The sequence below is a fragment of the Lethenteron reissneri genome, chromosome 1, assembly GCF_015708825.2.
Source record: "Lethenteron reissneri isolate LAM-NWPU_2019-01 chromosome 1, ASM1570882v1, whole genome shotgun sequence".
Taxonomy (NCBI): domain Eukaryota; kingdom Metazoa; phylum Chordata; class Hyperoartia; order Petromyzontiformes; family Petromyzontidae; genus Lethenteron; species Lethenteron reissneri.
In genome coordinates, this window is record NC_083779.1 from 4361943 (window position 1) to 4387197 (window position 25255).

Consider the following 25255-nt stretch of genomic DNA (forward strand, 5'->3'; position numbering starts at 1 on the left):
GCTGCCACTTTCATGATCTTAAACCTTTCTCAACAATTACAATGATGACAGCAATGATCACAATCACAATGACGACAATGGTGATAATGATGGCGGTGGTGATGATGTTGACGATGTTATGAATGTTTTTCTTCCTACACAGTAAATAGATAGGAGGCACTGACCCTTCTTCATTGGACAATAATGGCCCCAATGAGAGTTCAAATGATGCTACAGGCGAATAACATTCTTTCTATGCACAGACAATTTAATTTACGCGGGCCACTCAGTGTCAATAACCACCACCAGCAGCAGCACCACTGCCTTCTTCAGCCAGGGTCAAACTTATGCCACCAGGCTCTGCTCCATCTCTCCGAGCTGCTTGAGCAGACGCGAGGTCTCCTCGCTGATCCCGGCCGCGGCCTGCATCACCTCCTCGCGCACCGTGCTGGCCTCCTCGCCTTTCCCAGCCGCCACAGCGCGCTGCATGAGCTCGCTGGCGAACGCCCGCGCCTCCTGGGCCTTGGCCACGGCGAACTCGCGAGCCCTCTCCATCTCGGGTGCCGCCCTCTCGGCCAGACGCTGCGTGAACTCGCGCGCCTCGCTCAGCTTGGCCTCGGCCATCTCGCGAGCCCTCTGCAGCGCCTCCTCGGGATTCTCCAAGGCCATCAGCTCGGCGATCTGCTCCTGGGCGCGCTGGGCCAGCGAGCGGGCGTACTCCTCGGCGAGCACCTTGGCCTTCTCCACCGTGGGCGCCATCTTCTCCATGATGGACTGCGCGTACGCCGCCGCCTCCTGGCCCTTGGTGTCGGCGAAGTCCCGGGCCTGCTCGAGCGCCGGCTGGGCCTCCTGGGCGATGATGGCGAGCTGCTCGTGCGTCATCTTGGTCAGCCAGCGGCCGTACTCCTCCACGATCTCCTGCGTGCTCTTGAGCAGCGGCACCGCCTGCTCCTGCATCTCCTTGCTGAGCTGGGCGGCGAGCTCCCGGGCCCTCTCTCCGGCTGGCACGGCCTTGGTCTGGAACTCTTCGACGAAGAGGCGGGCGTATTCGCGGGCGGCATCGGCCAACGGCGACACGAAGCCCTCGGATGCCTCATCCGGTCCCACCAATCGCTCGCGGATCTGCTCCAGGTAGGTCTTGGGTGGTGGGTCGTCGAAGAGGATGTTGGCGGTGACCGTGGAGGCCAGCACGAGGCTGCACAGCAGCAGAGTGATGGAGGACTTCATGGTTTTGCTTGGCGCTTGTCGTTTCTTGGTTTTTGAGCACTCGGTAGGCTCTGCTTGGTTCGCTGAGTCTGGATGTCTCTCTGTCGGTGCGCCCACCGTTTATATACATGCACGGTCTGCGGTGCCGAGCAATTAGCAGTTTCATTATCGCTGGTGGGCGGAGGAGCGAAGGTCGGCGATGCATCGTGTCGCCGGGTGGAGGTCCCAAGTCTTGGACACGCGGCACGGAGTGTAATTAGTCTGAGCAAAGGTTCAGCGTGGGCTGACGTGGCTGACGTGGCGGACGTGGTTGTTTTGAGTCCAAAGTTCAAGTCCCACGCGTAGCTCAAAGGGCCCAGCATTACTTGGCTGAGATTGTTAAGCCAAACACTCATTTATGGCATTGTATAAATATTGCAAGATATCGTAGGACCCTTCTGAAAAAGCGTCTTGAGAGTTAACAGGTGTTGCCGGAGATGCAGTGGTGGCGTATTGGATAGTGCACTGCACTAATAAACCCCATCACCTGAGTTTCATTCCTGGTCAAGACTAATATCAGTGGGGAGTGATATCTGAACCTGGTTCTGGGCTGCTCTAGCCAGCATTGATTACAGTTAAATAACCCCCTTGACTGACACGGTGTGGGGGATCCCTTCATCCAGACAGATATAAACCAAGACAAACACCCACATACACACTAGAAACAAGGACCCATATACACACACACATGAAAATATATATATATTTGCCGCTACTTGGTGGTGTCACGAAGCTGATTGTGCGTGGTTAGATGCACTGTGGAGGGCATGTGACGTGTCGCAGGCTTGCTGACTCGTGGTACCCAACATCATCAATGTCTTTCATTATTGTGAGCAGAGGGTCAGGGACCATAACAGCACACATAATAACCCAAACCTCTGGCCTATCAGTATTCTAGGCCTTGACCAGGTCAATAAAGCAAAGATGTAGGTCCTGTTGAAATTTTAGCTGGAGCAGATAGATATGGCATCTGTGTAGGGGACCGCCCCTGTCTGATATGACATTGGAGCCAGGCAGCACCTTTCCTGGCACTCTTACGAGAGAGTTCTCCCAATAATCACCATCACTGTGGTCCCCCATATTTAATGGTTATGCTTAGAAAATAAGCTGTCACATGCACCAAGTAGACTTCGCAGTTATGGCCATGCAAGGCAGTCTGCACACAAGTCGCCATTTTCTCTCGGCAATTTGCTTGGGAAAACCCTGTTGTTTTTGAAGACTCATCGAGGGGCGAATTTAGGTTCACTGGTTCCGCCAAATGGGGTTCCACCAGGATACATTATTGTGCACGCATGTGCCCTCAACGCCTTCGGCATGATGCATATGTGGATTGTCTTAGAGCTCCTTTGGTAAGTAGTTTAAGGTGGAGGAGTTACCAGCCCAATGCATAGGACCACTGTGCCCAATTGCCACTGTGGTGGATGTGAGACGCACGCAATGAGAGACACCCACCCACATACACGGGACACAGAGACATGCACACAAAGACACATTGAAACGAAGACCCCTGTATACATTACATAGACTGTTGGGGCGACTGCGGTTAGCGAGCACCTATTAAGGCCAGCACGCTGCGCTACTCAACCTACGTGAGGCCAAAAACAGGTTCTGATAGCCCTCGACACCGCTGTAAGCTTTGGCCAGGAATACAACTCGGGTCACCAGGTTCGTCGTAAAGTTTTCTTAACGCTGAGCCACTGCTCGCAGACACAGAGACATCAACCGGCACACGAGCGTGCGCCGGTTGATGAATCCATAAAGTCCACGCGAAGCCTTTGTCATCGCTGGCCATGCTGATAAGGCTTATCTCGTGCCCTGCCTGGGGTTGGACCGACGCCGTGAACCGTGTTTTTCATGACCTATGACCTGGTGGGGTGGGGGGGGTGCAAGCGATGTGGCCATGATGATGATGGTCACAATGGTGTGTGGTGTTTTATTCATGTTTAAAACAAAAATCGGTATTTGATGTTTAATACTCTATGTGATTATGATGGTGATGATGATGTTTGTTATATTGATCAATTGGATGTTGTTTAATGATGGTGTTTATGATGATGTTAAAATTGATTATGTTAGATATTTGATGAATATGATGTTTTATATATGAAGATGATGACGATTATAGTATGACGTAATTACATTAACTGCACGTTTCATACTTAGCCCAGTCCATGTCAACACCACCAGCACCATATCACCACCACCACCACAACACACATCACCAACAACATCTCAAATACATCACCAATGCCACATCACCACTGCACCACATCGCCATCAAGCCACAAAATCAATATCACCGCACATAACCACCACCCCAGCACATCGTCACCACCGCAAATCAATACCTCAACCCACCCACAGAAAATAAAGATAGCAAAGAGATTCCATTTTTTCTTTCGTGGAAAGGAGGTCAAGAGGTCATCACGGCAAATGCCCTTGATGTCCGCCGCCCCTCGCCCATCGCTGCTTCCTTTGCCTAGATCCCTCATCTTGCGGCCTCAGCATCATCACCATCTGGCCTGATGCACGATCAGCTGAGGTGTCCGGTCAAGGATCTCTCGAATCGTATAATTGTCCACCCAGCTTAAGGCCTACGTCCTTGTTAAGACGCAGGCCTTAGGGCTGCCAAGTAAAATTAGCATGTTAACGTAGGATAGTTGAGCGGCCTCCACGGCCAGCGCCCTGAGGTGGCTATGTTAATGTGAGAGATTAGCGTGTTAATGTGAGAGATTAGCGTGTTAATGTGAGAGATTAGCGTGTTAATGTGAGAGATTAGCATGTTAATGGGAGATCGCAGAGCAGAAACCTCGAGCTCGGCGAGCGAGGTGGCTGTGTCAGTGTGTTTTACTGGGCAGCCCTTTGATTGGTGGTTGCTGCCCAACACTTACATTAACATTAGCTGCTGACATTTGGGCTACGTCCATTTCAAACCTTTATAAACAGTTTGCCTTTAGAAGCTAACCCCCCCCTCCCCCCTTTTCCTTGTGTTGCGATCGAAACGTCGGTGTTTTTTGTTTCTTTGAACATATGTGTTGACGGTGGAGGTTACTGCTAGAGGTGATGGTACTGATATAGGGCCACGACAGTACTGGTGGTGAGCTTCCACTAATAAAGGGATAAACGTCGTAGTTTTTTGTTATTTTCTTTGAACCTATCTACGTGACTTTACCGAAAGACCCAAAGAATATAACTTATAACCCACACTACAAAGGCAAAACCCTCACGTCACGCGATCTCAGTAACGCTGTTGAAACATTGAAGTACAAAGGACGTCATGATGAACAAGGGATTATAACCTTTAAATTAAATAAGTCTGTCACCGTGGCCTTACAAATTGCACATGAATGGATGCAATACATATGACGTCGCGCTCTTTTTGTTCGCTTGCAAGTTTCAGATTTATTGCAATACCCCCGTCCTTGGACGGGCTGTAGGCTACTGTATATATGTATGTTGAACTTCTTTCGCACCGTACGTAGGAAACCCTGCTAGTCGGAGGTGCTGGGAAAGGACAACAAACTACACGCACAAAAGGCAGTTTTAAAGAAACGAATTTTCAGTCTGGATTTAAATCGAAAAGCCAAAGAGATAGAGTGAATAACAAGTCTACAAACTTAATTTGGAGCTTTCGTGACTGCAGGAATTACTCTTTGGTTCTTTCGGTAAAGTCACGTATAAAGATAAAATAATAAATAAAATACTAGTATTTTATTTCTTAATACTAGTATTTAATTTATTATTTTATCTTTATACGTGACTTTACCGAAAGAACCAAAGAGTAACAAGTCTACACTTTACACCATGGTGCCTGATAATTTTTTTGTTACTCCCCTGACCAATTTTTTAATTGGCACACGTATTGTGAAAAGTATGACTAAAAAAAAAAATATTTTTTGTGTGTGTTATTGACGGACACGTTGAGTTGTTCCGCTACTCGTTGTTGAGACGAATTAGTCTTCACTAGGCCAGTGGCGCCTGCAGAGAGTGGCCCACCAACGGCCACCAACTGCGTTGGAATGTAGACTTTAGGCCAAATGAAATATTGACTGAAATGCGTCAGCAACAGTCAGTGCTGCTAAAATGGCCCGATGTTTTTTTAAGATAAAGCAAAAATGTTCTAACAGCCACCGCCACCGCCCCCCTCAACTCCAGCATCACCATCTTCTCCCCACCACCACCACTGACATTTGCTGATCAGTGTTCACGTTTTTGCCAAGTTTACATAATCATGTGGGGATTTTGTGAACCCTCGCTAGTTATTAATGGAATTGGGCCGCTGATTTAGGTAGGTCATAGGTGTCAGAGTGAAGGGTGTGAGGGGGAGGGGTGGTGAGGTGGCTGGCGTGAAATCTCACCTGCTCAAAGTCCAGCCACCTGTCCAGGTGTGCGTGTATGTGGATTGTAAGCATAGCATCTGACTCAACGCGGCTTTACAGCCACTTGCCTTCCACAACGTGAATACGTTCACCTGACCCCTTACACGTAACGTCCCCCACCCCCCCACCACCCAGTCTTGCGTGGGAGCATCTGGTCTTACACGTGTACGACTGATTGTACCTCTGCACACCTGTCGGACACGTTTATCGTTCCACGTGTATGGTTGTAACTCTGTCCATGTACCCGGCCCGTGTATGTATTGTTACACCCGGTGCTTCATTTCAGCCGGAACATTCCGGGCGCTGATCCGAGAATTACTTTGGGCGCGCCGCATCCATCTAGCCTTATTTTGCCTTAAACTTGTTCACAGGCTTATAGGAATATATGGTACGATCATGTATGATTATTATGGAGACGCGTACCGTGCACTCTCGTGGTAGTGCCTTATGGCATTAGGCTGATGCTCCTTACACCAAGCCAGCCTATCAGCATTCTGGAAAATATTGAGACTTTAAGCCCTGGTTACACCTGTACCTTTTTATTTGGTTGTATTTTTACACCTACGGATTTTAATTGTTACACGGATATCGTTTAATTTGTTTGTATTTTTCACGCATTTCAATCCCGTTCATGCTTTCGGTGTCCGAGGAAAGGAAGGATCCATTGGGATTTCACAGAGCAGCGTGGCCCTTCCCCTTGTTGAATGTCTCGCGGAAGCGGATCTCACAGAGCTAGATTTAAGTTCCCTCTGATCCACACACATTGGGGGGCAGCGCTCACCCCACCCGATCTGCCACTGAGAGTAATGTTCAACGCGTAACAGTCAAACCGATGGCTTTCTCAGAGCTGGAACTTAGCCGAACTAATACATTTGTAGCGTTGTAAAGGACGGACTTCTAAACTTCTTTATGGCACACATTGTTTATTGTCTTAATACACAGTCCCTATCACACAAAGGGGTATATGGTCCCCTCACCCGTTACCCTGAGGAGGTACAGCCTCCGGACCTTGCAGGCTATCTAATCTCCCTGCTCTCCCAGCGTCCTCTGGCTGGACCTAGGGGATCTCTCCCCGGCCACTGGTTACTCTGAGCCCGAGCCCTGATAAGGGTTGGAGGGCTTGGTCCAGGGTCCTAGATGTCTTCGGCCGACTTGGGTCTTCGTGTAGCAGAACTGGCCAAGAGTTCTCAGCGCTCCGACTTTTATACCTGTTCGTGGCCGGGTTTTCCAATCCCCGGCCACCTTGTGGAACCCTCCGATTGGTCCTTCCCAATCTGGTGTTTGGATCCTACCTCACCCCATTTGACCCTGACGGTTTGATTGAGCGGGAAAACCTTGTTTACCATCCGCTCTCTCACAGCTTGCGAACAGCGAGTAGTTAACACCACTACACATTTTACGGTCGCACTCGTAAGGTCGTCCTCATTCCACACAAAAGTGCTTTCCACAATGAACCACGATACGTAACATTGCTGATCTCGTCAAGGAGCATAAAACTATCATCACGCGAACTCCGGTCGTAATCCTCGCAGCAGGAGCAGCGGCAGCGGCTACTGGCTTAAGCCATCGAACAAAGACGGACACCGAATCGCATGGCACATATAGATGCGCTTCTGCGGCCGTCTGGAACGTTCGACCTTATGATGTTAGGAAGCCACTGGAGCTGTGATGCACTTTTAAATCATCATCTAGATTGGCAAACTCATTTCTTTAGCACTGCTTTATGTGTTTAGGTTTGTTGTCCTTCCCCCGCACCTCCCATTAGCACGGGTGTCTACGTACGGTGCGAAAGAAGTTCAACGTACACTCACACGCAGGAGATCATTGATTATCTGGCGGCTTTGGGGGGAGGGTTCGCTAGATTTTGAAAAACGCCGGATGATCACTAAATCGTTATTTAAAATGGCTTATTTGCGCACATTCCTGTATGACATGTTTTTAGATGTTGTATATTTTTGAGTGTTTTAAATGTGTTTACTCTATGAAATTAGCAGAAATAAACATACGAATAGGCAACAATAAATATCCTACTTTAAAAGGTACTGTATTCACTGTGCCGTACTTTACCACTCCAATCTCGAAGACTCTGCATGGGGCGATGTGTACGGTACACACAAACCTGTCAACCCCTTTTCAGTGCCCTACCTTATTCTAGACCAGCGGTCGGGAACCTATGGCTCGCGAGCCATATATGGCTCTTCCGGTGACGGCATATGGCTCCCCGACAATTTTGAGTTGGAAAAAATAATAATAATAAAAAAATAAAAAATCAGTTTGGAACTGATATTGTTTAATAATAGTGTGTCATTTTAAAGTAAACAGAAATTAGTTTTGAAGATAAATTTCACGGGTCACGCCTGCATGAAGCTCAACCTCACCACGTACGAACCAGACTACAAGGCCATCAGCAACACCACGCAGCACCAGAAGTCGCATTAAAAGTAAGACATATTTAATTTAGTATACGTTAAAAATACTATATGGCTCTCAATGAAATATATTTAGAAATATTTGGCTTTTATGGCTCTCCCAGTCAAAAAGGTTCCCGACCCCTGTTCTAGACCAATTCAGATCTTACTGGTCACCCCGTGCGCCTATAAATCTCAAAGTTCATCCCACAAAGTCCCATCGCAAGGACAGAAACACAAAGACACAATTTTTTGTTGATGCCCGTATTGTAACGGTTGTATGCCGTATGGACCTATAAACTAAATTTGCATGTGTAGTGACATAAGAAGGGAGGGGCTGCTGGGGGCTCTGGTACCCTGGGCGGGCCAGGCGCTTAAGCCTCTTGGCGCCAGGCGCTGGGTTCCCAGGCGGGTCAGACGCTTAAGCCTCTTGGCGCCAGGCGTTGGGTTCCCGGGTGGCCCAGGCGCTTAAGCCGCTTGGCGCCACCAACGGGGGGGGGGGGGGGGGGGGCTGTGTGTGCTCTGTGGGATATCTGGGGGCGCACACGGCCCCACCCCTCGTTGGGGACTAGGCATAAAAGGGGAGCTCCCTGGACGATCAGGGCCAGTCGTAGCTCAAGGCCCAAGACCCACGACCAGCCATCTGAGGACTCTGGGACGCTGTGAGAGCCAGTGGTGGGACTCTGGAACTCCCGACTCTACGACCTTGTGAAGGCGAGTTCCAGAGCGTAGCCAGAGTAGTTCATCTTGGCTGTGTACCTAGGCTGTGTACCTGGGAGCTGTTACAGAGTATCAGGACTGTTGGACTGTTGGAGTGTTGGAGTGTTGGATTGTAATAAAGAAGTTACCTCTACAAGTGTCTCCGGAACCCATTACACATGTACAAGAATACGCGGTAAACCGTATGGGTTGACAGCTAAGTTAACTTACCCAAATAAAGTGCATAACCAGGCCTGGATGGCATTGGCAACGGGGGCTGAGGCCTTCCACGCTTTTATCGCGGGCAGCTGCTCAGAGCAGAGCCTCACCATTCTGGCGAATTGCCCGATGATGCTGGATGCAATTACCAGCGAAACGTCGTACTCAAAAATTGGTTTCACACTTCAACACACCGGTGGGCTAAAGTAGTCAACTATTTGTCTTTTGTCAACGTGACACTTTTTTACTGATTGGCCGTGTCGGGTGGTGGAGGGTTACGACACATTTATAAATAACGCGATCTAAACCCAAAAACGTTGATTATGAATGACCGAGGGTGATTACACTTTGTAACAAAAACACTTTTTTGTCCCTGGGTAGTAAAGTGTTATTTCCTAATTGCTTATGCCTGAAAAGTACAGAAAATGGCTATTATTATGCCTTACAAACTTTGCTTTTGTGACCAGGACACAAAAGAAAATTAATAATCCACTCCATTAATAACACTGTGTAACAATGTTCTTTGTCCTTGGGTAGTAAGTGTTATTTCCTAATTGATTTTTCCTCCAAAGTACAGCAAACGGCTATTATTCCCCACAAACTATGCTTTTGTGACCAGGACAATGATATTTTTAAATGTGCCTATTGTCAGTGAGAAAACGTGGTGTGCATTTGTGTCTTTCCTTCACGTAAAGTCCTGGTCACAAAAGTAAAGTTTGTGGGGAATAATAATAGCCATTTTCTATACTTTTTAAGGCGTGAGCAATAAAAAAACAACACTTACTACCCAGGGAGAAAAATTGTGTAACATAGCGTTAGGGCCGTTCATAAATGACGTCACGCGATTTTGGACGATTTTTGCCCCCCCCCCCCTTCGTCACTCGGCGTCACAAAAAGTTAGGACCCCCCCCTCAAATATGACGTCACAAAGCTCTGTCCCCCCCCCAAATAAAACATGCTTCAAATCGCTTTAAACTATCGTCATTGTAGTGCGTATTTAATGTGGCGCTGCACTCTGATGTTGTAGGAGAAAACATTTATTAAAAAGTCTATTTAATTAAGTAGAACGTGTTGTCTATATTTATTTTAAGTTGCGCATTTTGATGTGACGTGACAATTCTCAAACCCCCCCCCCCTCGTCACACATCGTCACAAATGTCTGACCCCCCCCCCCTTCCTAGGTGCGTGACGTCATTTATGGACGGCCCCTTATGAAACGACGGGCAGCACGTGGCACGGTGGGACCGAAGTGACCCACACTTGACCCCACCGAACGCGATCTGCCCATCAAATCATTGGGTGTGGGCGTTCATGCTGCTGGGTGGGACAGGGCTAGGGATGGTGGTGGGAGGTGGGTTGGGGGTGGATCGAAGAAGCCTGCGCACCGTTTCGGCTGCCACGACGGGAGGTCGAACCCACTGTACCGCGGGTCCCAATCAGCACGCTCGGCGACGTAGGGTGCGAAAGAAGTTCAACGTACTGTACACACACACGTGACACAACTGTGGCAGCTCCCTCCTCCGTTACCGAGTCGAGAAGGTGAAGCGCGTGTCACGTGCGCATCGCGTTCGGCAAAACCGGTAACCGGGTTTTAACCGGTTTGTTTCATGCGGCGTCACTGGCAATGAACAGACACAGGTGACTGTAGCAGCCCTAATTAAACCCTGGATTGTCGGTGATGCCAAGCTCAGCGCTGTGACCTCTAAACCACCGGGCCACCTCCGTTCCACCCATACCCATGACCCTGGGCTGACACGTGTACCCATGCACCTATACCAGGGGTTGGGAACCTTTTTGACTGGGAGAGCCATAAAAGCCAAATATTTATAAATATATTTCATTGAGAGCTATATAGTATTTTTAACGTATAATAAATTAAATGTCTTACTTTTAATGCGACTTCTGGTGCTGCATGGTTTTGCTGATGGCCTTGTAGTCTGGTTCGTACGTGGTGAGGTTGAGCTTCGTGCAGGCGTGACCCGTGAAATGTATCTTCAAAACGAATTTCTGTTTACTTTAAAATAACACAGTATTATTAAGCAATATCACAAGTATTTTAAAATCAGTTCCAAACTGATTTTTATTTTATTTTTTTCAATTCAAAATTGTCTGGGAGCCATATGCCGTCACTGGAAGAGCCATATATGGCTCGCGAGCCATAGGTTCCCGACCGCTGACCTATACCTACTAACCTATACACCTCACATTACATTAAAAAGTATATTCGTGTAGATGTGCGAAAGCAGGTTGCGGGTAGCGGTGGTGTCGTTTTTAGCGCCGCAAACCCGGCGATCCGAGTTAGATTCTCGCTCACGGCCAACACCAGTGACGATTATTTGAACCGATCCCGGTCCTGCGTCACCCCTAGGTCGACTCAGCTTCAAATAGGTACCTGGTGCGGTGTGTAAACATCGCAACTAGGGAGACAAAGGCGGCCAGGTGTGGTGCTAACCCACCCACCCCATCGTGTGCCTTGCCGGCTTTAATAGGTCCTTGCTAACAGCACTTGCTCCAACAGTCTGTTAAGCCCATATGGGAGATATTTGTCTTTGAGTGTACAGGTGATCGCTAACAGCACTTGCCCCTAAAAGGATGCCATGGCTATACGGGGGCTCTTTGTATATGTACATGTGTATGATGCAGCGCTTGAGATCATCCGGAACAGTTTAGAATGTTTTTTTTTCTTCCAGGAATTAGTTGAGCGCTCAGCATCCATCTTATCTTGCGTCTCCCTCATGATGTAAGCCTGTTCATAGTATGGTATAAAATATATAGGGTACAATAATGTATGATTATTATGGATCAAATGGAAAATTAAACACTCTCTAGTGTAAAACTGTGTTCATCCAGAGCAGAACTTACAACATAACACATTCCGGCGGAGGGAGCTGGTAGGAACGTTGGGTTGCTCGGTCAATGGCCAGGGTCAACGGCGGCGTGGTGTATTCCGCAAATATGCCCGACTGTGAGGGCGGGCACAAGCCGGCGTGAGTAGGTTAAACGTTGAGTTTTATAAGGGCACCACGGGGTGACCAGCCCCTCCCCACCCAGCCCCACCCCTCCCACCCCCCACCCAGCCCCACCGTCCCCACCCAGCTCCTCCCCACCCAGCCCCTCCCCACCCTCCCCACCCAGCCCAACCCCTCCCATTTTTGGATGCACGACGGACGGACACAATAATCCCCTGTGGGCTGGTGGAACCAGGTGGTTCCTACCAGTATAACGACGCAATGCCCCGATCCACAAATACGAAGGAGACGTCACAGCAGCAATACGCTACTCCGCCTGGCCCTGACGCGGTTGTCTGAGCTTGACCACCTAGATGTCAAATTCTAGTCGTTGCTCTACATTCACATCAGCAGCCGTACGAATGAAGAAGATTATGGATCTTGTCGGTAAGCTGTAGTGCATCGTGCCGATTATCACTCCCGCAAGTCAGCCTCGTAGCATTACACAACACATGGAGAGTGAGAATGTAAGCCCTGGGTGTTTGTAGAAGTGACGGAATTGTGCCTGTTTCTCGCGCCTGTTGTAATGTGTCAAGGTCAGGGGGTCGACAACCTGCAGCTAGTTTAGGACGTTATTTCATCAAGGAGCACCGTCTCTCTTTCACCACGGTGCATTGCGGCTCTTAGATTCTCGAGGGAGTTTTTTTTGTTAATAGTGAATTCGAAAAATAAAATGGCCCTCGTTGTTATCGTGTTAAAATTTTGACTTAAAACTTTCGTGACTGCAGGAATTCATATTCTTGGTTCTATCGGTAAAGTCACTTAAATAGAAAACTAAAAATCCTAAAAGATTCATTAAAAATATAAATAAAAGGAAAGAAAAAAATTATAAAAATAAAATAAAAATTTGAAAATAATAGAAGCAAAAAACCCACAATAAAAATAGTAAAATAAAATTAAAAAGAAATTGAAAATAATAAAAGCAAAAAAACCCACGACCTTTCGATCGCAACACAAGCGGCCTTCATCAGTTATAGTGGCTGCCAGAGGTGGGACAAAGTCATTGTTATGCAAGTCCAAGTCGAGTCTGAAGTCATCAAATTCATGACTCGAGTCTGACTCGAGTCCAAGTCACATGACTCGAGTCCACACCTCAGAGGTGGGACAAAGTCATTGTTATGCAAGTCCAAGTCGAGTCTGAAGTCATCAAATTCATGACTCGAGTCTGACTCGAGTCCAAGTCACATGACTCGAGTCCACACCTCAGAGGTGGGACAAAGTCATTGTTATGCAAGTCCAAGTCGAGTCTGAAGTCATCAAATTCATGACTCGAGTCTGACTCGAGTCCAAGTCACATGACTCGAGTCCACACCTCTGGTGGCTGCTGACCCCTGACCCCGGATCGGACACGAGGCGACAGCATGGCAGCGTCGTGGTAACGCTTGAGCCCAGGTTCGAATCCCGACTCGGGCGCCTTTCTGTGTGGATTCATCTTCTTGGTTCTTTCGGTAAAGTCACGTAGAATGGAAATAATTAATAATAAAAATAAAACATAATAAAATAATTATTTTATTACTTCCCTTCTACGTGACTTTACCGAAAGAACCAAGAAGATGAATCCCTGCAGTCACGAAAGCTTTAAATCGAAATTTCTGCGTGCAGTTTGTATGTTTTCTCCCCTTGTTCGGCACGGGTTTCCTCCGGGTTCTGCGATTATCATTTCGTGGCTAAACACACAAAATGCGCGACTGGTATTGGCCAAAAACATCCGACTGCTGAAAATGACCTGCACATGAAGCAAGTGTGGATCAGACGCATCAGCAGAAACAAGTAGCAACATCGCCCCCAACTGGGGAAACTTAACAGGGCCCTCCTTAAAAAAAGACTCGAGACTCAGTGAGGCTTCCATGGGTAAACACACGTCATAATTCTAGATTTGAAGCTTTCGTGACTGCAAGGATTCATATTCTTAGATTTTTTTTCGGTAAAGTCACGTAGGTAAAAAATTGAAATTAATAAAAGTAAAATAAAATAAAAATCACGACGTTTCGGAGGCAACACAAGCTTCCGTCTTCAGGTGGAACCGTCACAGCACTATAGCTGTATCTCACTTGCCTCCGAAACGTCGTGATTTATTATTTTATTTCTATTTTACTTTTATTAATTTTTATTTTTAAAATACTTTATATTAAGTTCACTTGCTTGCTTGCGCGCTTACGACCGTGCAAATATTTCGGTCGTTTTTTAACCCACTTCCCGTGATCCAATCGAGCTGACATTTTGCACACAGACTCGTTGTGGGTGACAATTTCTTTTCGTGAAAAATTATTTCCAAAATTTTACACTTTTTAGGTAACATTTTTTTTATATTTAACTTCAAATGCTTAATGGTGGCAGGCAATCATCTGACCCATAGGTGGCAGCCATCTCAAGCCAGAGGACGAGAGGACTCTAGCCGCCCGTTTCAAAGACCAATGTGGGCTGGGTTGTGTCCCATTGAACACGCATATAAAGGATTTATAGTGAAAAACTTTGTTTTTACGGGTTAATTTTTAACTACGTGACTTTACCGAAAAAACCTAGGAATACACGTCATAATAATCATATATCTGACAAGTAACGCACGTGGTCTTTCACGTACGCGTGTGTTCACCTATACCTATGCACCTTGTCATACCAGGATTGTTTCAGTCCAGTTACCGGTTGGCACGTGTACTGCCTTATCACTTTTCTGTCACTCGTGCCCTGGTTACTTCCCCCATGCAATTCACTCATTGAGTCCGTCCGCCCATGTTGAGGGCGCCACGGTGGCTAGGAGGTGTTAAGGGGCCGTCCATAAATGACGTCACGTGATTTTGGACGATTTTTGACCCCCCCCCCCCTTCGTCACACGGCGTCACAAAAAGCCAGACCCTCCCCCCCTCAAATATGACTTCACAAAGCTCTGCCCCCCCCCCCAAAAAAAATAAAACATGCTTCAAATCGCTTTAAACTATTGTCATTGTAGTGCGTATTTAATGTGCCGCTGTACTCTGATGTTGTAGGAGAAAACATTTATTAAAAAGTTAATTTAATTAAGTAAAACGTGTTGTCTATATTTATTTAAAGTTGTGCATTTTGAGGTGACGTCACATTTCTCACCCCCCTCCCCCCCTCGTCACATATCGTCACAAATGTCTGACCCCCCCCCCCCCCCCATACGCAAGCGTGCGCATTTGGGTGAACTCCCCCCTCCATGCGTACCTACTAAATGGATGGCCCCAAACCACCTCTCTTTATCCTTCTATCCTCGCCCCACTCAGCTTTGGAATTTCCTCCCAGTGTCTCTTTCGCCTTAAATTCTTAAAATAACCAAGTCTCTTCTTGGTTATTTCGGTAAAGTCACGTAGAATGGAAATAATAAAATAATAAAAATAAAACATAATAAAATAATTATCACGACGTTTCGGCCACAACGCAAGCAGCCGTCCTCAGGTGAAGAACAGGTCTGTCGCGAGAAGAAAGAACCAAGAAGATGAATCCCTGCAGTCACGAAAGCTTTAAATCGAAATTTAACCAAGTCTTGTTACAAAAAAACAACAACGTGTTAAGGCTTATCAATGAAATCCTCACGAGTGCCGTGTGTTTCTGACCTTCGGGAGTTCATAGCCTGTGCTCGGAGACCGTTATAAAAAGAACACGTGTGAGTTTACACCTTCGACCTATGCACCGGCTCAAACACGTGTGTGTGTGTGTGTGTTTACCCACGCCTACACACATTCTCCCTGGCCTTCCACGTGGCACGGGATTCACCTGGATCCACGAACACCTGACCCCACCTACAGCTAATGCAATAAGTGTGAAACTTGTATTTGTGTCGATTCCGTTCACCTATTTTTATATGTGGGGCCGTTCATAAATGACGTCACGCGATTTTGGACGATTTTTGATCCCCCCCCCCCTCTTCGTCACACGGCGTCACAAAGTCAGACCCCCCCTCTCAAATATGACGTCACAAATCTCTGCCCCCCCCCCCCAAAAAAAAATCATGCTTAAAATTGCTTTAAGCTATTGTCATTGTAGTGCGTATTTAATGTGGCGCTGCACTCTGATGTGGTAGGAGAAAACATTTATTAAAAACTCGATTTAATTAAGTAGAACGTGTTGTCTTCGCGATATGAGGCTCTGGAAAACTCCACCAGAGGGCTTCTCTTCCACGACGGCCAGACCAAGGCCCTAGCCATGGAGCCAACATTGGGGGGAACCAAATGTTCCAGGGGGTCTGGGGGTCCCCCCCCCCTCCCCAGAAAAAAAAAAATCTAAATTTGAAAACTCATTTCCTGCCTAAAATATTTTTAAAAAATCACTAACACATAGGATGGAGTTTTTATTTATTTTTTGCAATAATGTTTAATAGTGTATTGTATAACATTGCTCTGTTTTTTACTTTTTTATCTTTTCTTGTTTCATTGTATGTAATGGCAGAGATTAGGGATTAATAAAGTACAACCATAACCACAATCATATAAACAGAAATCTCTTTTATAGCAATATAATATTGGGGGGGGGGGGGACATTTTGAGCATATTTTAATATTATGATTACGGACTTGGGCCAGACGTATTGGGAAAGGCGAGAATGCCCACACTTTGCCCACCACACGTTACCTGCCGATCGACTCAACTGGGTGGTGTACCCAATTATAGCGGTGGGTGTGGGTGGACAGAGGCGGAATGAAGAAATTCTAGATTTGAAGCTTTCGTGACTGCAAGGATTCATATTCTTAGGTTTTTCCGGTAAAGTCACGTAGGTAAAAAATTAAAATTAATAAAAGTAAAATAAAATAAAAATTAAAAATCACGACGTTTCGGAGGCAACACAAGACGGAAGCTTGTGTTGCCTCCGAAACGTCGTGATTTTTTTTTATTTGTATTTTATTTTACTTTTATTAATTTTAATTTTAACTTTTTTACCTACGTGACTTTACCAAAAAAACCTGGAAATGAAGAAACTTTCCCCATTGTTTCAACTTCTGCACAGGGATATTGAATTGAACCTGCGACCTCTGAATTGCAAGTCCAGTGGGCTGGCCATTACATCCGGGAAAGGCGTCCCAAATTTATTCAAGATGCTATGTATTTTTTATACATCAACTAAATCAAATGCGTCCATTACTCTACTTGAATGCATACTCTTAGGTTTTTTCGGTAAAGTCACGTAGGTAAAAAATAAAATTAATAAAAGTAAAATAAAAATCACGACGTTTCGGAGGCAACACAAGCTTCCGTCTTCAGGTGGAACCGTCACAGCACGATTGCTGTATCAAGTAAAGCAATCGTGCTGTGACGGTTCCACCTCCGAAACGTCGTGATTTTTATTTTACTTTTATTAATTAAATTTTTTTACCTACGTGACTTTACCGAAAAAACCTAAAAGTATGAATCCTTGCAGTCACGAAAGCTTCAAATCTACTTGAATGCAGATAATGTTATTTCGATGGTGGCGTTGAGATTGTATTGAACTGGACCGAGATCAAAACGATGGTGGCTACGCTGCACGTGGCTGCCGTGGGTCCGTGGATTACAAACGTGTCGCGGAAACTCCCTTCCCGTTGGGTGTCGATAAGGTGCAATAACCCTGGCTTACCAGGCGAAGGCATCGCGGCGGTAATGTGGACTCCACCTGTTACTTCTGGACGAGACTGAGTGTTTCCCCCTCGCGTGCGTGGGTTTTTCTCTGGGTGCTTCGGTTTCTTACCACGTGTAAACACTCTTTATTTGGCCGATAACACCTTAACATATAGAAGATGGCAGAGCTTTGGCAATTATTGTTAGTGCTGGCACACCGCGTGGCTGCTGCTGTTTTACCACGTGGTTGTGGTTCCTCCTCGCGCCTTTTGAATGATCCTTTATCTTCGAAAGCGAGCAGATATTTTCTTAACATGAACTTCGTTGAATGAAACATCACCAGTGTGCCGAAAGAACGTGATTAATCATTGAGAAACTGGTATGTACTGGCAATGGCTTCATAATAATCATCACTGGCTTCGTAGAGATCCATAGACACAGACTCATCGGCTAATACAGACCCATAAGCTCACACAGATACCCATATGCTCACATAAAGACCCATAGACTCACACAGACTCATTGATTCACACTGAGACCTATAAATTAATAGAGAGATCCATAAACTAGCATAGAGATCCATAGACGCGCATAGAGAACCTTAGACTCACACAGAGACCCATAGACTCACACAGAGACCCATCAACTCACACAGAGACCCATAGACTCACACAGAGACCCATCAACTCACACAGAGACCCATAGACTCACACAGAGTCCCATCGACTCACACAGAGACCCATCAACTCACACAGAGACCCATCAACTCACACAGAGACCCATAGACTCACACAGAGACCCATAGACTCACACAGAGACCCATAGACTCACACAGAGACCCATCGACTCGCACAGAGACCCATAGACTCACATAAAGATCCATAGACACGCAAAGGCTCACACAACGAACACTCGACGGATTCAACTGGGTTCTCAGGGGCAGCAAGTTGATGACCTGATCCCAGTTACCAAACTGACCGCACAAAGAATTGGCCAAATTCCATATCCATGTTTGCCCGGCAAGTGCGCCCCCTGCTGTATGAATGATGTGATCGGCTAGAGGGGGTTGTGATGGGTTGGACACGTGTAAAGATTTGAGAATAGGGTAAGCAACCTGTACGTTCAAAACTTCGCAGAAAAAAATCGTTGTCGATGTATCCTGTGTGGCCTTTAAAAAAAGGAAAACATTCGAATAGGTGACATTTCAAGTAATGATCCTCCTTCATACAAGAGCCATAGCACATTTTCATTTGCTATGAAAAAAAGACATTGCCCGAAATGCTGCCTGTTATGATTTTTTCATTTAAGGCCACAGCGTTATTGTTGTGTGTCCCTAAATGTGTGTAATAAAGGACTTCGCCGACACACTGCTTGGTCTCCGTCACTCTTTATTCCCATTGACGATCGCACTCCGCTGGTCCCGACAGCGGACCAGCTGCTCCTCGCGCGCGCCCCGCACGCGCTCTCCCATCAGTCGCTCCGCTCCCCCGCTCCCGCACACCGCTGGCCGACGGTGTGCTCCAAGCTCCTCCAGCCACGTGGCTGATGGCGCGGATCCCCTCCGGCCACCCAACGTGGTCCAGCTTCGTGACTCTACCAACTCCCCCGGAGCCCTTCCGGGATCCCACCTATATTCCCTTCACCACGTGATCCTGTCTCCTCCCTCTCACCACGCCCTTCACCAAACCTTCCAGATCCGGCCTCCGCATAGCGCCTTGCTGGCTCCGCCTTTAGGTTCCGCCCCTGCTCACCTCGCATCCGATTGGACCCGAGGTGAGCGGCGGACCTTCACATACTTGCCCCGCCCCCCAAAACCCTGGCCCGTATGATTGGCCCAGTGCCGAGCAGCGAACCCCACTTGCGCTCGTATTGCATGTGTTAAGTCTGTATCAACAGGTCTCGATGTGAAGACGGGCTGTCAGCGAGGCTGGGTGCAAAGACAAGGCGCCAGCAAGTCTGGAGGATCTTGTTTGGCAAATTTCCCAGAGGTCCTTGGTTGGGGAATTCCCCAGAGTGTCCAAAATAGACGACTGGGGAAATTCCCCCAAAGAATCCAAGAGGATAAAAGCAGGGCAAGAAGGGAAGTTCGGGGCTGTCGAGAGGGACTTGGGCCGTCGCCGCTCTCTTCACGCCATCACTGTCTTCACGTCGTCACTCTCTGCTCGGTCATACGATCTGCACGTCGGCATTATCTCATGACGACGTGGTCCTAAGCTACATTATGTGCAATAAAATAAAGATCTATAGCTCGAGTCCGGAGTCGTTACATATGTGCTAGTGGGGAGCGGTAGTGTGGCACTACGAACCTGGCTACCCGGGTTCGATTGCCGCTCACCGGTGACGATTATCTGAACCGATCCTGGGCCTCCCCTAGGTCGACTCAGCCTCAAATAAGTACCTGGTGTGGTGTGTAAACATCACCACTGGGGAGACAAAGGCGACCGGGCGTGGTGCTGCCCATCCACCCCCTCGTGTGCCGTTCCGGGCTTCATAGGTGCTCGCTAACAGCATTTGCCACGACAATCTGTTAAGGGCTATACGGGGGATACGTCTTTGTAATTCTCTTTGTAATGCTGTGTTTGTGTGCACCTAATTCACACGTGTGTGTTCATCATGGGGCGCCACGGTGGTGAGATGTTAACTACCTCGCCTGGTATACAGGAGCGCGTGGGTTCAATCCCGACCCTGACGCCATTATATATGTAGGGGTGATACGCGCTGGCAGTAGGGATCGTGGGGCAGTGCGTGGTGATTGGCTGTGTAGTGGTGACGCGCGCTGACAGTGATGGATCGTGTGGCAGCGCGTGGTGATTGGTTGTGTGCGCTGACACAAGCTGGGAAAAGGGATCGTGTGGCAGCGCGTGGTGATTGGTCAACTAGGGTGGGTGCTCACATCGAGGTCCGCATAAGCTCCGTCTCCCCGGGAGAGGAGGACTATAAAAGGCGATGCGCGCGGGCGCTCGGGGAGTTGGTGACCAGTGAAGACGGAAGACGGAGGAGGAAGAGATAGGGCCCTGAGACCCCTAGTCCCGCTGTCCTTGTAAGGGCCGGGACCCTGTGTGGCTCAGAGGCGGGACCTTGGGACCCGGGGCCGGACGTCCGTGTGAGGGCCGGGCCACGGGACCCAGAGGTTGTGACCCATACCCAAGCTGGGGTGGGTCTGTAGGTTCCCCTGGAAGCTACGGGGCTGGAGAGCCCGTGTGTGTGTAGCCGGGTGGAACGTGTAGCGTGAGCTGTAGTGACCACACGTGTTATTGTGGCAAAGACAAGTGTTAATAAAGTGTGCTACCCGTCAAGTGGTCTCCCACCGTAATTTACAATATTACATATATACGGAGTGGTATCTCTTGTAATCTCTCATTTACTTGATACAGCTGTCGGGCTGTGACGGTTCCACCTAAAGACGGAAGCTTGTGTTGCCTCCGAAACGTCGTGATTTTTTATTTTTATTTTACTTTTATTAATTTTTATTTTTTACCTACGTGACTTTACCGAAAAAACCTAAGAATATGAATCCTTGCAGTCACGAAAGCTTCAAATCTAGAATTAATGTATATTTGGAGTTTGCGTCTCTCTCTCTCTCTCCCCGTGGTCGCATGGACTTTTTTCTCCGGATCCTCCGGATTTCCCCTTCACATTTAGAATTGACGTGGGTTTAGAGTATTTTGCTACTATAAAATTCCACGTGAAAAGCCACTTTGTTGCGCTATCATTTGTGGCGAGGTCGCTTCTGAAAGAAGAACTACATCGCTCAGTGGGCCTTACCTGGCAAAATAAAACAAAAATAGCTTTAGGTTTTTATCATGCATCCACTTGCATTTCACTGAGGTCATATCCCACACTGCTCAGTGCTAATCACAAAATCCTGCAGTTTGTGTTATATTTAGATTATTTTGCTGCTATACATTTCCACATAAGCCATTTTGTTGAGCTATCATTTGTGGCCAGGTCGCTTCTGAAAAATAAGCTAATAGCTCACTGGGTTTTACATGTTAAGATACAATCATACCTGTCAACTCCTTACCAGTGCCTACCTTGTTACAGACCAATTCAGACCTTATTGGTCACCCCGTGCCCTTATAAATCCCAACTATAAATCTCAACGTAATCCTACAAAGTCGTCCCATCACAAGAAACACAAATAGACAAAAACATGTTTTTTGCCCGAATTTAAACGGCTGTACGCATTTGCACCTGAAAACTCAATTTCTCTGTACAAGAATACGGATAAACCGTGTGGTTTGACAGATGTGCAAAATTGGTTTAGTTTTAGTTGCATATATATTTATTAAGTGATTTCCTTACCTTTCATATACTTTGCACTTCTATCGTGTTCTTGTATCGTTTGTTGTTGTAATGTTCTTACCCCGTGTCCCCACTGGAAATCTGTGGGGGAAAAGAGCTTTATAGCTTCTAGATTTGAAGCTTTCGTGACTGCAAGGATTAAAACTCTTAGTTCTTTCGGTAAAGTCACGTAGGATTGAACCCACGTGCTCCTGTATACCAGGCGAGGTAGTTAACATCTCACCACCGTGGCGCCCCATGATGAACACACACGTGTGAATTAGGTGCACACAAACACAGCATTACAAAGAGAATTACAAAGACGTATCCCCCGTATAGCCCTTAACAGATTGCTGTGGCAAATGCTGTTAGCGAGCACCTATGAAGCCGGAACGGCACACGAGGGGGTGGATGGGCAGCAGCTTTATAGCTTCTCGGATTCCTCCTGTGTTAAATACATATTCTGATTCTGACATCGTTAAACAGGATTTACATTTTAACACGTAGGGTTTCGCGATCAATATCATCCATAATATAGGTTTTTTGGGGGGGTTAGATCGCGTAAATATGAATGTCGCCTGATGATGCCGGTTGTAATTACTGGCGAGAAACGTCGTACTCAAGATTGTCATTGTGGATTTGCTCTCCAACACACCGGTTAGTAGTGCTATGTTCTGTTCACGTGATAAACCCTTAATAATTGGCTGTGCCGGGTGGTGACGGGTTTAACGACACATATTTACGCAATCTAACCCCCAAAAAAACCTGTTTGTTTTGTTTACGTGACAAACCTTACTAATTGGCTGTGCCGGGTGGTGGCGGGTTTAACGAGACATTTAAATTTTGATTTAAAGCTTTCGTGACTGCAGGGATTCATATTCTTGGTTCTTTCGGTAAAGTCACGTAGAAAGGAAATAATATATTATTTGATATTATTTTATTATTTCCAGACTACGTGACTTTACCGAAAGAACCAATAATATGACACATTTATATATTTACGAAATCTAACCCAAAAAAAACCTGTATTATGTTGTGTTTACGTAACAACCCCTTTCTAAATTTCGATTTAAAGCTTTAGTGACTGCAGGGATTCATCTTCTTGGTTCTTTCGGTAAAGTCACGTAGAATGGAAAAAATATATAAAACATAATAAAATAATATTATAAAATAATAATAAAAAAAGTATTGTTTTATTTTTATTATTTTATTATTTCCATTCTACGTGACTTTACCGAAAGAACCAAGAAGATGGACCCCTTTCTAGTTGGCCGTGTCGGGTGGTGGCGGGTTTAACGACACATTTATATATTTACGCCATCTAACACAAACAAAAACCTCTATTAAGAATTGACATTGTCAAGGTTTGGCATGGGGCCACGTGCTATGGCACCCCCCCGCCCGCCGCCCCCAAACCGGAACACCCGCCCCCGTCCCCCCCCACTTGTGTTTCCGGTCGTAGCTCCGCCTCTTCCGGTTTTTTATACAGTGCGCACTGTACTTGGTTTGGCGGTGGTCCCTTCGTTCATTGTGAAGAATTGAGTCTCGGGACGTTCGATTTAAAAAAAGTATTCAACCCCCACCCCCCCTAACATAAGATTACCCTACACGGGGGCTTGAACCTCGGGAGGACCTCCTTAGCCGAACGTACGTCGGGTGAGTGAGGCGCGTTTGTGGGTGGGCGTTTGATACATTTTTTTGTCTTCGCTGAGGCAAAAATCCAATCGCGATGGCTTTTCATTTTGATTTTTTTTTTAAACGCACGCGTTCTCCTGCGCGTTCGTCTCTTTACACACTTTACCCACCCACCGTGAGAGAGAGAGCGACTCGTTTCACGTCAGTATCGTCGACATTTCCTCGTGAAATATACCTTCCCCCCCCCCCCCCCTGTCTCTCTCACACTCCTCCACAGCGAATTAATCGCAATTAAAATCAACACAATGACCGAAAGAGACTAATGAGGTCAAACAAAAAAAGGTTCGCTCGGTTTGCATCCAATTCCTCTACCCCGCCCGCCCGGCCATAGGAATGTGGAATTTCCGTAAAATACTTGTCGGCAGATGATAATTGTAGCAAACCACTTTCATTTTTGAATGCATTGACAAAAAAATGCCTTTCGTTGTCCTGCAGTGGGTTTAAAGTTCATCGTTGAAATGTTAATGCGATTTCGTCACGCGACTTGCCTCGATTGGGGAGGCCTACCTACCCACCTACCCACCTACCCACCCCCGTGTCTGACAGACGGTGAGGTTTCGGAACCATACTTCACCACCCACCCCCCCCCAGCCTGTGAAGGTGGAAGAAATGGGGGGGCCGGTTTATAGAGAGTTCATATCGACCGTTCGCCGCAGATCTTTCTCAGTGGCGATCGAAACATTGAACTGTGTGCGATGGGTCCGACACACCGCGGCGTGCGAACACCAACTTCCTTGTGATTTATCGCCACGCTCCTCGTGTTTTCATTTGTGCAACCGGAGATGGTGTGTACGGAATCTTGCTCGCTTGCTGTTAAAACTACAGCAGTTTTAGTTTCTTGAGGGGGGGGGGATCGGTAGTTTTTGCCTGAGCGTCGTGTCCGCTTTGTTGGCGTAACCCCCATCGGTTTTGAGAGGAGATGCCACTCGATGATTGAGCTACGAGCGCTTCGGTCGGAATTCCCGGCGCGTTGTTGTGCGCGCACAACGTTCAGTTTCTTTCGGCTCGTCGGGAGGAGCGTTTGAAGGACGGCGAACAAAAATAATCGGTGTTCACGAGAACGCCGATTATTTGTGTTGTTTTAAACGTCGACCTTCAAGGTCACGGCTACAAAGGATCCAATCACGGAGAGCTCAGAGCTCAAAACAATGTCCCGATCTCCTCGTCACGTTGGACGGGATGACCCCCACACACAGATGCAACGCTTTGTGGGTCAGTTGGGACAATCCAAATGTTTGTTTGCCTGTCCAAACATCACAACGCTGATGAATAGATGAACCCGAGTGAGTCCACGCTTTTGTAGTCAAGAGCAAATGTAAGTAGAGCTCCAATTCTACGTCTTCACGTGAATACGGGCATAGAGTTTCTAGCCACCAGCTCCCCCCCCCCGTTGCGGCTTTGCACAAGAGCAGTGACTTAAAGCAATGAAACCCTGGAATCGTTGAGACATTCTGGGGCACATCAGCAGTTAGGCCTTTTTAAACACGGTATTTGGTGTTAATCCATCGGCATTGTTGTACAAATAACGACCAAAACAACTCATCGTGTTCGTTAACAACACCGCATTTGCAGGGGAAAATATACGATAGGCTCTAGATTTGAAGCTTTCGTGACTGCAAGGATTCATACTCTCAGTTCTTTCGGTAAAGTCACGTAGGTAAAAAAATGAAATTAAAATTAATAAAAAAATAAAATCACGACGTTTCGGAGGCAACACAAGTCTCCGTCATCAGGTGGAATCGTCAGCCAGATTTGCTTGATGCAGGCAAAATGGCCCTTCATAGGCAGTTACG

The 25255-nt window shown here is 47.0% G+C and overlaps 2 protein-coding genes across 2 annotated transcripts in view; one reads left to right on the forward strand and one right to left on the reverse strand.

Annotated features, from left to right (window-relative positions):
• SNRPA1 (small nuclear ribonucleoprotein polypeptide A') overlaps positions 1-25255 on the reverse strand; it is an 840838-nt gene that overhangs the window by 351741 nt on the left and 463842 nt on the right. The gene's annotated exons all lie outside the window — the stretch shown is intronic.
• The window catches only part of LOC133361043 (double-stranded RNA-specific adenosine deaminase-like), a 59158-nt gene continuing 57169 nt past the window's right edge, over positions 23267-25255 (forward strand). The window contains exon 1 of the mRNA XM_061579918.1: positions 23267-23423. The gene's annotated coding sequence lies outside the window, so the exon portion shown is untranslated. The remainder of the gene's footprint in view (positions 23424-25255) is intronic.